Source organism: Pinus tabuliformis, chromosome X, assembly GCF_031772625.1.
Source record: "Pinus tabuliformis cultivar Carrire ecotype Pingquan chromosome X, CPIR1, whole genome shotgun sequence".
In the NCBI taxonomy this organism is placed as follows: Eukaryota; Viridiplantae; Streptophyta; class Pinopsida; order Pinales; family Pinaceae; genus Pinus; species Pinus tabuliformis.
The window spans coordinates 1,674,185,317-1,674,199,060 of record NC_142308.1 but is presented as its reverse complement, the minus strand read 5'-3'; positions in this window follow the sequence as shown (position 1 = coordinate 1,674,199,060).

The window sequence follows — 13,744 nt, the reverse complement described above, 5'->3', positions numbered from 1 at the left end:
ATAATTGGTATACTATCATATCTATTTATACACTAACAACTATGTGTTTATGGCAGTATGATGCGAAGATTGCATGGAAAAAAAGACTGCCATGAAATATTTAACAAGTCTTGGGTTGAGATTTCCCTTGGAATCATTGGGAACCCATGGGGATTGATTCATGGTGTTTGTTGGGAGTTTTTGTGCTTTCGGTCTTTTATGATTTGTTTGCACCTGAATTTCAGTTTTGTTTAGGTCTGGTGCATGATCATGCCACTTTTTTTGTGGTGTTGTATTGTTATTGGTTTTTCATGGTTTTATTCTTGTTCTTTCATTTTATGCTTCGAGGGCCTTGGGAATTGGTTGGGGAAGGAGGAAAGTTAATGGAGTTCAGGGAGAGCTAAATGAAACACAAAAAGTAATGTAAGACTTGGGTGACTCTTGGTGCATGAGTAAAGGGAAACTGAATGCAAGAGTATGACAATCTATTGGATTTGTTGGTTCCATTGTTGTAAATGGACGATGGCAGGACAACCATGCGAAAGGTAACAAAGAGGTAAGGTAAATGAATTTTAGGCATCATATGGCTTGGCTATGTTGGGAACTGTTGTTCTCAATATTGTGTATGTTGTGCACAGATAAAGGGAGTTCTCTTAAAATCGATCTTATGATACCTAGTAATTGTATTGTGATCATGATCATGCTAACACAAAGACACACACACATATATATGCCATTGTCTGACAGGGTCATCAGGGATCATGATTGTTTAACGTTGATGTTTATATGCATATATGTACGTATGTATGTTGTTGTTTGACAGGGTTGTTAGGGATCGTTCTTGTGGAAGGATTTCTTATGTAGGTGAATGGCATGAAGAGGTTCCTGGTCTTATGAGGAAGCAAGTGGGAAGAGCATCCCTAACAGATCTATGAGGTCAGTATCATGTAGATATGAATTGATATTATGTGATTAAAGTATACGTATGTTTGTGTTATTGACAAGTAATGTTGAAGGATACATCAGTTGCATGAAAGCAATGTGATTTGCGGCATGTTGGAACAAACATGGATAACAGAAAGACACTAGAGGTAAGGTTGCTTGGTAGATTTAATGTGTGGTTTTTGGATGTAACGCCCCCTCCTCCCAGGTCTACCCAAGTAATTGGTCAACCAAGGTAAACATGCGATGATAAAGGCCACTTTAAGGGATTCAACCTCCTTGGTGACCTTAAGGAAATGGAATCAATGGAACACGTCAACCAAACCAATCCACATCAGCAACAACACCCTTAGGAGACATGTCAGCCACTCAGACATCCTCTCCCTGAGTCCCACTATTGTTTTAAGCCTTTTAACCCCTGGTCGCTCTCATGCTATAGGCATGACAGTGTCCAGAAACCCAAAGTCACTCTCAGAGACCTGTATGTTAGCATCCATGGACTCTTCTCAACAGACATGCAAAAAAAAGGAGTTTATATTTTTTTTTAATATTCTAAATCTAAAAATATGGAATTTTTTCTTAATCTCTTTTATATACTAGACATGCATATCTAGTTCTCTTATATATTAATTTTGGTGTACACGCTTTTATTTATAGAATTAAATCTAGATAGAGAACAAAAATAGGTATGCCTTTTTCATGGCATCCTCTAGATCCCAAGTTGCTTCATCACTCTAAATTGCTTTTGTTGCACATTGACCTGTGTGATGACTCAATTCCATAGCATGGTCTTCCCCCTGTCAAGTATGCATTGAGGTTCTCGCTAGAATTCTCCCTTAATTTCCACTTGTATAAAATCCCAATCATTAACATGATTAGCATCATGTATATATATTTTAAGAAATGATATATGAAACACATCATGTGAATTCACTTTAGGAGGCAAGGCAAGTTTGTATGCTACTAGCCCCACTCTCACCAAGATCGGGAAGGGTATACAATATCTTGGTGATAACTTGGAACACAATTTCACTTTTAAGGAAGTTCTCTTTCACCTTATTCATAGATATACATGCTCTCCCACTTGAAATTTCTTATGAGTTATTTCCTTGTTATGTTTAAAATTCACTTATGCGAACAAAAATGAACTCCCTAGATCTAGTGGCCTGATCTAGAACAATAGAGAGAAAAATTATCTGTCTTTTCCTTAAAGAGATTAGAATACAGAAGAGAGACCTACCTGGAATCTATAGTAATTCCTCTTCTCCTTCTTTATAAGCTCCAACTCTAGGTTCCACGTGCTATAAATGGAACCTGTAACAACAACTAAAACAAAAAAGAGAACATTAATATACACATAGCATAAGATAATGTCTCTAATCAATGAGTTTGAATGGAATTGAAATACATAAGAATCAATGTCACACAAGTATAGGAAAACGAAGTCCTTTTCGTATTAATAAATAAAGAGAGAGTTACAACCATTTCTAGATGTTGACTTTGTAGATGTCTCCCAATTATCTTGTCCTTCTTTGCCACAAAGCAAACCTTCACATTCAAACCTATATCATAAATGGATGATGATTCCTTAAGCTCAAAGAAACAACATGAGGGAACTAATAATCTCCAAAAACCAACCCAAACTCTATGGGACGCAATAAATTTATAGGTTGAAAGTGGTAGTTTACGATTTACCAATATAGGATATAGATCCACATATGGAGGATAAGTTCAAAAGATAATAGATAATACCTCTAGAGAAGGAATTTGAGATATCTATCCATGGTAAATGGTTAAAACCACCTTAGAAGCTTCTAGAAGGAGAAGATTCGAAAATAATTTTTAATTTTCCTGAAATTCTAGAATCATCGCACCTGTAAAGTAAAGCAACCTGCACTGGTCAATGCAGGTGCTTACATATGCAACTTGCAACCATTGTAGGTGGATAGGCATGCACATTGCGTTGGGGCTAAGATTACTAATTTTGAGCTTATTGACCCTCAAACTCATACTTTTTGGAGAGGTGATGCTTAGGGATTTTCAAAGGGATAATGACAAAGTGTACAAGCACGTTGATTGATCTCGTTTTCAAGCCTTTTTAGTAGATGTGAAAAAATGACCTGTAATAGATTCCCCCCTAAAGTACAAAGTCAGAAGCAGTGGTTGAGGACTAAAGTGCTTTATCTTGTGACAAGTCTAGATCAAGAACAAATTGGTTGAGATCGTCATTTGTTACAATACATATTATCATCATGATATTATTGTTGAGGGAGGCATACCCATGCTCAACATATAAGTAAATATTACATGTACAATGATCAAGAAGTCTCGTCCACTGATGGAAAATCATGGACCCATGCTTGGATGACTCTCTGAATGATCATAACCATCACACTTTCTAATCTTGTATGAATCCCAAAAAATCAGCCCAGATAGATGGAACTAGATCTGGGGTCTTCTACCCATCACTAGATAGTACAAGTCTAACAATGTGAATAAATGAGTTGGAGTTGAACATGGTAGACACCATATGATTACTGGCCAATGATGCAATCCATTAACAAATGAAAGAGAAACCACTAATAATGATAATGGATCTCAAGGTACTATAGTACAATCTATGTGGTGTGAATGAATGAGTTAAAGTCAAACACCACACAAAATCTTTTGGTCGAAGGCCAATGATGAAGACTTTTCACCGAGAGCGAGGAAACTTGTCATTGATGTATGCAAACTCCAAGGTACCAAAAGGGGTTTCTAATTTAACTTCCCGGATAATGAATTAATGTCGATACGAAGTGACCCGTCGCAAGAGGGCCTTTATCTATCCCTCATCAATGACACGAAATGGGTATCAGGATTTGAGACAGAATGATGTTGATGCAAAGCTAGTTTAGGAATGGTAGACATGAATGAAGGCTAAAGAGCATTGTAGTAGATGTCAACTGAAGGAATTTTTTTGAACATATCGATGAAACATTACGGAGTTGGTGGCACTGACTCAAAACAATTGTGGAGGCTTTTGATATGGTGTGATTAGCCAAAGAAGAGAGCCTATTTCCCAACCCAATGTAGAAATTCATTATAGATTCAAACTGCTAATTGAGATTTACTAAACCAATATGCATGAATCTACTATATTCATCAGTGAAAACAATTAAACGATCGTGAAATCATGAAGCATACAAGAAAAAGAATTCAATCAACACATTACACAATGATTTCCTAGGGAAAGCCACACCTAAAAACCCTTGTATCTATATATTGAATTAGTAAGAAAATATGAGAAGATTAAAATACTTTTCTCAAGCCCGAGCAACCTCTGCTCTATCTCTATCTATCTCACAGCTTCCTCGACAAGTCTAGGCCAATACTTAACCAATTTCTTGCTTTCCCAAGTCCCGTGTTTACTACTTAAGGCTTTAAAAGCCCTAAGTATGAGTTCTGGTCTCGGAGGCTATTTAGATATTTTATATTTTTATGAAAATAAATCAAATGGTTTTAAAACTAAAAGTGTTTTATTATTAAAAAAAAAATTATTTTTTTTGTATTTTAAAATTTATAAAGGGTCCCCATTTTTATATGATAAAATTTCATAGGAAAATTATAAAATATTAAAATGGAAAACACTATGGTAGTAGAACATTCATGAGTGTGTTCCTCCACAACATTCTGCAACATGAGGCACATATTTTGCTTCTCTTCCTCAGCAGCTTCAAGTAGTCTTTCGAGCTCCATGTTCTCTTGTTGGAGAAATGCAATAATATCCTCTGAATCTTGGAGACTATCATGCTTTGAACTCATGCCCATGCTTACTGAAGCCTCAGGTACAACAGTAGGTGAAACTTGTGGTGGATATTGTGGCAATTGTGCCCTCCTTCTCCTTGCTCCAATTTGAGAACCTGCACCCACAAGCTTGCCTTCTCCTCTCTTAAGCTTCAACCTTGTAAGCATTTAAACACTTGCAAAATAATTAAATCCTCCTTGCACAAGTAAACCAATATCTCTAATACCAAACTTGATCTGAATGGGAAAGTTAATTTTGTTGTCCTTAAACCCAATTCAGAATATAAACAAAGTGCTTGAAGGTTTATGAGATAAATTGCAAGTTAACCATGAGTTTTTATTTGTTTTTATGTGAATTTCATGAGAAAATTAGCATAAATAAAACACTAAGTAGCATAATGTAACAAACATAAACAAGATCATAAACAATAACGCATCATCACATGTTGAAGGATTTCACCCCTTCTAGGCTATGTCTCCTAGTCCAACTTCCAATGGCTTGGCCCTCTTTCATTATGCTCAAATCTGAGAATATGTGTTTTTACAGTGCTCCAATGGCTCTGAAACCTATTCCAATGGCTTCAGAAGACCCAAAAATGGTTTTCTAGCCTCTTCCTGCTGCTGAAAGGACCAAAATATCCACTAGTTATGAGTTCCCCTAGCTTCACCACTATTTTCTCTACAAATTCCCCAAAATTCGGCACCAATCCTATAATTTCGCCCCAAATTGTGCTAACCGAGCGCCATTTTTGCAGATTTCTAGCGCATTTAGTGGGCGTGCTAATTTGGCCACTAAGGCCTTAATGCCGAAAATTGTGGCCACATGGGGGGCCACATGCCTAGGGGTTAGGACTAACCGTCTGCCCCCGCAAGTCGAGCCCCCAGTTCTCCGCACTCTAGCCACATTGTCGCCACACGTCCTGGGGCTGGCCCCTCTCCACCTAGCCCTTGGTTGCAGTAGTGGTCACATGACAATTTTTAATGGGGGGGTCATGGCTAAGCCTTGGTCCCTTCCCCAACCACTCTGCCAATCAAATTCAAATAGGCGTTAAGTTCTTATAGTGTTAAGAACCAAATGAATGGCATGTTGGTAAAGCCTTGTGTTGGATACTTTGGAGGTCGCGAGTTCGACCATGACCGTTGTTTCTTAGACCTCAACACAATTTTGGTGGCCCTCGGGCTACCATGTGGCGGCCCCTGGCCGTGCCATGTGGCAGCATGTGATTGGTCACCCAAAACCCAATAAAAACGTGCCATATCACACCAATAAATGGATGCCACTTGTCACCACATGATTCGACAGAGGAGCCCAGTCATATGGATAGTCACCCTGCCATGTAGGCATCCCAGTCAGCCTGCCACATCAGCAGTACAGACTACTGACTATGCAATGCTGCATTTTTTTCACCAAATTTGTCTATTTTGGAAAACGAATAGAACATGTTTTAAGAAGCATATGGAGTCTATTTTGCACGAAACGAGTTGCACCAGATTCAGGACGACGAGCACTACACATTCATTCAGGTTCCATACCAATCCGACAACTTTGAATTTTGAGCAAATTTTTTAGCACTTGATAAGTCCATGAGTTTTTTTCAAGGTATTGAATCCATTTATGCATTCAAAAAAACATAATTTAAATATCTACCAAAAATCGATATAAGTTGTAAAATATTCTAAAGACCCTCTAAATTTTAATGTAAGAAAAATTTTAATTAAAAATTGATTATTATTAATTTAATATTTCTAATTGTATTTATTATTAAAAAATGGGAAATTGACTCTTATAAGGGTTTGAGGTGGGGATCTAGTGTAAGATCTGAAGCAGAATGCCCAAGAAAGGTTGGGAATTTTGACGAAGCTACAAAAAATGATTTTTGTATGGAAATAGTTGCAAGAATATAGCACCAAACAAGACCTATCCATCATCAAAAACTTGAGGTTGTGTGGAGGATGTCCTAGATTCAATAACTCCAAGGGACTAGTTTCATTTAAGGATGCAGTAAAAAGAAAGGCTTAGACACAAAATAAATATGATTAGACCCTATCGTGGAACAAATGAATCAGGTATCGGCTATGGAAATTAACCTTCCTGAGGTTAATGCACTTAACATTGATTTTCAATCCCAAGCTATTATATACAGATTCAACGGATTCTAGCCCAAATCATAGGATCCACATCAGTGGGTTTCCCCCACCTAGATAGAAAATATTATATTCATTTATGCTCCAAGGTTTTTTTGTTGTAAAATTTGATACATTTAAGGATATGGATTTTGCTTTAAAATAGGTCCATGGTTTTGGGGTAGCGCAAACTTCTTTATGACCTCATGGTTATCAGTTTTTGATGCCAATACCATTGTGGTTTCTAGAATGTTGGTTTGGGTTAGATTACATAATCTCCCCCTCCATTTTAGACATCACAAAGTATTAGAAGCAATTGGAAATACATTGGGAATGTTTATAAAGTTGGATCCAAATAGAGCCACAAAAGGAATTTTTACTTTTTTAGGATCTTTGTAGAAGTAGACCTTAGTAAAGTTTTACCTGATTGCATCCTTCTAATTCATAATAGCTTTCAATGAATCCAGCCTTTATATTTTGAAAACATGGCATTTAGATGTCGTATTTGTCTTCAAATGGGACATTTATAAAATATGTGTCCTCAGGTAAAGATGAGCCAAAAAAAAGCAAGTCTAAAATCCAAAGGGATAGTAGTTCTCATAACAACATCTCTCTAAAGTAGAGGATGAAGAAAATATGGAGAACTATACAAGTATTGTTGATAAAAAACCACAAGAAATATTAGTGGAAGGAGAAGTTGAGCAGGCAGGAACAATGGTTCAAAGCTGGAAAAATATTAAAGCAACAAAAACTATGGTTCCAATGAGAGATTCTATGCAGCTAAGAGTTTGCATTCAGATAAAGAATTCATTGTGAATGTGGAAGAGAATCAATTGACTATTGTAATTACAACTGCCAATCATAGAGGTTGGCGAAAAGTGGAGAAAAAGAAAGGCACAAAAAGGTAGCTAAATGCCTTCACACTTAGCTCCCAAATGTGATTTTTTATTTGTGTTTCGCTTTTATAGTTTTTTTTCTTGGGCTCGAGTCATTGCCTAATATGATTAAATGTTTTATAGAATTTGTAAAAATATAATGGTGTTCTTTAAATAAAATTATGAATTTTCTTTATATATATATATATATATATATATATAGATATAGATATATATTCTAAAACATTGAGAAACAACCCATTATGGATTTCAATTTTTACCATATTGAAGTTAGAGAGACTTATTACTCCAAAATACAACTAGGCCATTTCTTTTTCAACAGAAGCCTAATGTTTTTTAATCGAAGGGTGTTGGACAAAGCAACGAGATACTCGGTGATATGCTCACCTAGCTTCCCGGCATCGAACTAGAGAGCTGAGTTGATTTTCACTCAATTGATTGTTATATAAATTTATTTTGCAAACTTTTAATGGCCAAGTATACATATTACAGATGGTTTCCTATGACAATTGTTTGGGTCGAAATTATTTATTTATAATTTGATTTTCTTAATGTAGTGCCATCTATCATTCAAAGAATCAACCTGAGATTTTGTTTTAACTCCTCCTCACTTGTGCACTTTGGGTTGTGTAATATATATTGCACAAAAGCATTGTCAATAAGAAGAGGGGTTAAATGTGTGCATTTTCCAGTGAGATGAGTGTTCTTTTCCTCGAAAATTAATATAATTTATACTTGCATATTTTATATAAAGTGGACCTAGTGGAAAGGGTCAAAAATGGAGGATGACATGATGAAAAATACCAACAATTAAGGGAAAAGTTACAACAAGTTAGTGAGGATGAAGAGTATCGTCTCACTGGTGATGGTCTAATTAGATTAAAGAATAGAATCAAATGTGCCAATTAGTGAGGAATTGAAAGGTTCATAATGAGAGAGTTTCATGATAAGCCATATTCAAATCATCTTCGATACCAAAAGACTCTCACAACCATTACAAAGTTTTATTTTTTGTCGAATTTGAAGAAAGAAGTAGTTGATTTTGTTGCTAAATGCATAGAATTCTAGCAAGTAAATGCTGAGTGAAAAAATCCAACACGTTTTTTGTGGCCCATTCCCATTTCGGAATGGAAGTGGGAAGTGATCTCCATGGATTTCATTACCAATTTCCCAAAAACCTGCAGACAAGATGATGCAATTTTGGTGGTGATTGATAAGTTGAGCAAGGTGGCACATTTTATGGCCAATAAATCCACCAACTTGGCTAGTGAGGTGGCTCAAATTCTCATAAAATAAATTTTGAGGTTGCATGGAGTTCCCAAGAAGCTCATCTCATATAGGGATGCTAAGGTCACTTCCAAGTTTTGGAAGGAGCTATTTGCAGGATTCAGGACTATCGTATTGGCCTTTAGTACTACTTATCATCCACAAACGGATGGATAGACAGAAATGGTGAACCGAATCCTCGATGACATGTTGAGGATGTATGTAATGCACTAGAAAAAGAATTGGTAATAGTATCTTCCACTTGTAGAATTCTCATATAACAACTACCAAGATTCCTTGAAAATGAGCCCATTTGAGGCATTTTATGAGAGGAGTTGCAATACTCCTATCAGTTGGAACGATCCAGTGAATAAGGTCCTTATTGGACCTGACATGCTCAAGGAAATGGAGTAGAAAATGCAAGTTATAAGGCATAACTTAAAGGTGGCACAAGACATGCAGAAATTTTATGCCAGCCAAGATAGGATACAAAAAGAGTTAAGTCGGCGAACATGTTTATTTGTGGATCAAACCCAAGAAAAGTTCCTTAAGGATTGGGTCATGTGCCAAGTTGGAACCATGGTATTGTGGGCCCTTTAAGATCCTTAAAAGGATTGGACTAGTGGCTTATTATATAGCCTTACCTCTATCAGTAAAATTCCATTATGTTTTCCATGTTTCTTTGCTTAAGAGATATGTACAAGATTCTAATCATGTGATTGATTGGTCTATGCTACAAGTGGAACCAGAGGGGGAATTGTTATAGACATTTTTGTGCCTTACAGCATAGAGCATGAAATGTCAATAATATAAGGGATCCAAAGTCCCTAAACATGTTGTTCTTACCCTTAGAGGAACAAGGTCAGCAAACCACAGCACTGCAAATCAGTTCTCCACTGAAAAACACTCAAAAACAGGTCAATTTTGGATCAAAGCAGCTGCTCCACTAAGCATCTGCGTTGAATGTCAAAAGCTCTATGGTGTACCTGCGCTGCATAGCAAGTGCAACAAAGGCTACCTGTGATGGGCGTACTTTGACATGTGGAGGAATCTTTTCCCAATGTGCCAGTGCCCAGGAAGCTTCCAAAATGACACTTGGATCAGAAGATTCGCCTAAAGATGAGTAAAGAGGTTCTAAAACTCCAAGTGGAAGGTAGAAACTCCGAGTGGACTCAAGGACTGAAGAACAACTGGAGTTGAAGAGGACAACAAGTCACACATCAAGCTGACTTATCTTCACTCCAAAACTCTATATAAGGATCTCATCCCATGGGATCTGGAGGGCGGAATTTAGTGCGAAGAATTGCTGTTGGTTTACAGTTGTGAGCATTGGGTGATTGCTTGAGGGAGGTGAAGAAGAGATTTCTCTCCGTCGGGAAGGTGATGCTGGATTGGACCTTTCATGGTTGTATCACCGCCTGAACCTTACTTCCATATATTAATAAAGCATTTGAGGTTCTTCTATTCGCATGTGTTTCAATGGTGTATTGTCTTACTTGCGTATTTGATTTATGCTAATCCTTGAATCAGTTATGAATGCATGCTTCTTGTAGTTTCCTTTCTTTGTCTTGTTTGCAGGATCTCGTGTAGCTGGGCCCGTGAAAAGACTTGGAGCTGGGAGCAAGCGGCAAATAGAGGAGATTGGATCGACCATTTGCGCAAGACATCGGTAAGTGGATCTCTTCCTTTTATCTCTTGCATGTCATAAAGAAGTAACTTTAGATAGCTTTGCTTTCAGCTGTTGCTAAGGAACTGTCACCCTTAGAGTGGGTTAGGGTCATTCCGAGTTGGATACTTTCCCCCACAACAGACTGGCGACTCCGCTGGGGAACGTGTCTTGTTGGTAGCTTGTGTTTCTTGCTATTCATTTCTTAAACAAAGGGAGTACCGAATCGAACTGCATTCGAGTCCTTCGAATGCAAAGTAGAGGGCAGCTACTCTAGCCCAGTGCTGGGCATGTTTATGATTTGAAAAGCTGATCCACGAGGACTCTTTTTAGCTCTTTGTGATAGTGTTCATCTTCCTTTAATCATCGTCTAGTGTACACTTGACTGATAGCCTCTGATTTGGCCAAAAACCATTGATTTTTGAGCAAACTGTGACTCGGAATCTGAGAGAGACGAGAGTTGTCTCCTCAGTGCAGCTGTAGCAAAGGCTACCTGCGCTGCAACGCAGGTCCCGAAGGGGCTACCTGCGCTGCATGTCAGATTGACAATGCAGCACCTGCGCTGATCCAGTTTTGCCTTGTGCAACTGGGATTCCCCACTGTCTGTTGCCCAGTTTTCAGTATTGTTTTTGCAGCCTGTTGTCAACCTGTATACCCAGCTGAAACTACCTTTCTTTGCCTTCATTCCGCCTCAGTTGTATTTAGAAACCGTGATTGTTCTTATTGTATTTCTTGCTTTCATTCACAGTTTCCCGTAGCGAAAGTGAACTAGTCTTGCTATGACCTCTTGGATCTAGATCTATGAGAAAGTGTCGTTGTGATTCTAAGAGCTAGTTTATTGCTGTTCATAGCTGCTTGAGCATTTGCTTTCGTTATATGGTTCGAATTTCAGTATTTCTTGTGTTGAAACGAGTGAATCTTAAGGTGTTCTTTTGATTATTGGACAAAAACTTGTTTTCTTTCGCTTGAAATTGAATTCGAAATTATACAACAGCTTTCTTTTTGTAATACATCAACATTAAGGAAGAAGAAAAGAAATACTTGCATTGTGCATGTGAATTTTGACAGTTTGCATGTCGATTTAGGAAAATTGCATCAGTGTGTGCTCTATGATCTGTTTGAAAAGATGATGTCTTTCTTTTCCTTCAGTAGTTAAGATTTTCATAAGTTGAAAGAATTGAAAAAGCTTGCTTATCATTCTTAGACTGCATTTAGGAGTTGTATCATACATCACGTGGTGATCCATAAAGGCAAACTGCTAAGCAAGATCAACCTAAAAAGAACTGAATTTATCTAACAACGCTTTGAAACATAACGAAACACAGTAGAGGTCTAAGTAGAGATGTGAACCGGCGTCGTTAAACATAGTGACTGTCGATCTCTACGAAGGTGGGTGATTCCTCCTGAGGGACGATAGCACTAATACGGATTTGTGCTCCCGCGTACCGTCGCGTATATTGGGATACCCCTATAGGAACAAAGCCTTTATCCATAGGAAGCCGTGTCGGCCGCCCTACTGATCGCGATGCAGTGAACACAGCATTCACGAAGATCGACCACTCGTACCGTAAAACGTATTCTGTGGTTTCGCGAAAGGTTTGGCACACCCTATGCCTAGAACTCCAGAGTAGTTTCTTTTGGCCTTTTTCAAACTCTATAACTGAAAAAGTCCATCCGATCATTTGTCACTTCGGGCTCGTTAATACATCGAAGGAGACTAGAGTCATCTTTAGCTTTTTCTCGACTCTTAAAAAGTGAAAAAGCAAGTTGTGTCTTAAAAGCATCTAAAATTAATTCAATTCGAAAACACATTTTACCCTGTGCATTGTTGGTTGATCAAGTAATCCGCAACCTTGGAAGAAAGTCAATCGATGAACCGTCGTTCGCGGAGGCGTACGAGTCAACCGTCTTTGTCTCCGGAATCGAAAACAACCCGGGCAAAGCGATCTCGTTCAACTGGTTCCAAATCTCCTGTCAAAGTTAGAACAAGTGTTCCGACGACATCTGAGGTTCCGGTTACTCCAAACATTTCTGGAAACCCTGCCCCTATTGAAGAAGTTCAACAGCCCCAAAAGGACAGTAACATTGATCCTAGTCTGAGAGCAAATACTTGTGTTACTGAATCAGTTCCATCAGTGATCGGTTCAGAGAGTCTTGCTCCTCAAACAAGTGTCGCTGTCGAAACAACCCCTTCTTCGGCACCGGAAATATTCTACGGACCTGACGGTCTTCCTCTTCCACCCAGTCTGATCGCAATAGAAGAAATTGTAGAAGATCCGAAAGCAACTACTCCAACACATTTTGGAGCAGGGATCACTCTACTTCCTACTGCATCAGAAGCTAGCCTATCACCCAGAGAAGTTCCTGAAGAATCACTAGGCAATCTATTGGATAGACTCAAAATGTCTGAACAACCGTCAACATCTAGGACTGTGCCAAATGACACAGCGACAGCAGAACTCCCTGCAGTCATTCCGACAATGTTCGCCGGCATACCTTCTGTCCCTAACTCTCAACAGCTGGAGGGGGTCTCTTCGGGGGCCATGACGACAGTATGGTCTGTTCCTGTTTGTTCTCCCAGGATAATACCCGGTAACTCCTATGTTGGAACTCAACAAATTGATCCTTTCGGGAATCAGTTTGGGCAATCCGGTCCTCGAGGTATAATAAATCCTCTCGGTTCCGGACCACCACCGTATGGGGGGCAATATGCTTTTTCATTACCCCCTTCGGGAGGTTACCCATACGGGAGTTCACAACCATATTCAGGTTATACTGGAATAACTACAATTGGTTGGATACCTATGCTACCCCAGCAACCAAGAGTTGTGTATTCTATGCAACAACAACTGCCTGTGACGAACATCCCGACGACACCAGCGATTGTAACCGTGTCGCAAGTTCAAACGGTGCCTGTTGTATGTCAACCTCAGTTTCCTCAGGTTGTGATGCAACAGCCCCTTGACCCTGCAACTCAACCACAATCGCCGGCTGGCGGGGCGGCGCAAGCACAAACGGGTACCATTACCCCTCATCTTGGTCTAGTGGTTAGTATAGCACAACAACCCATGGCATCACAACCATG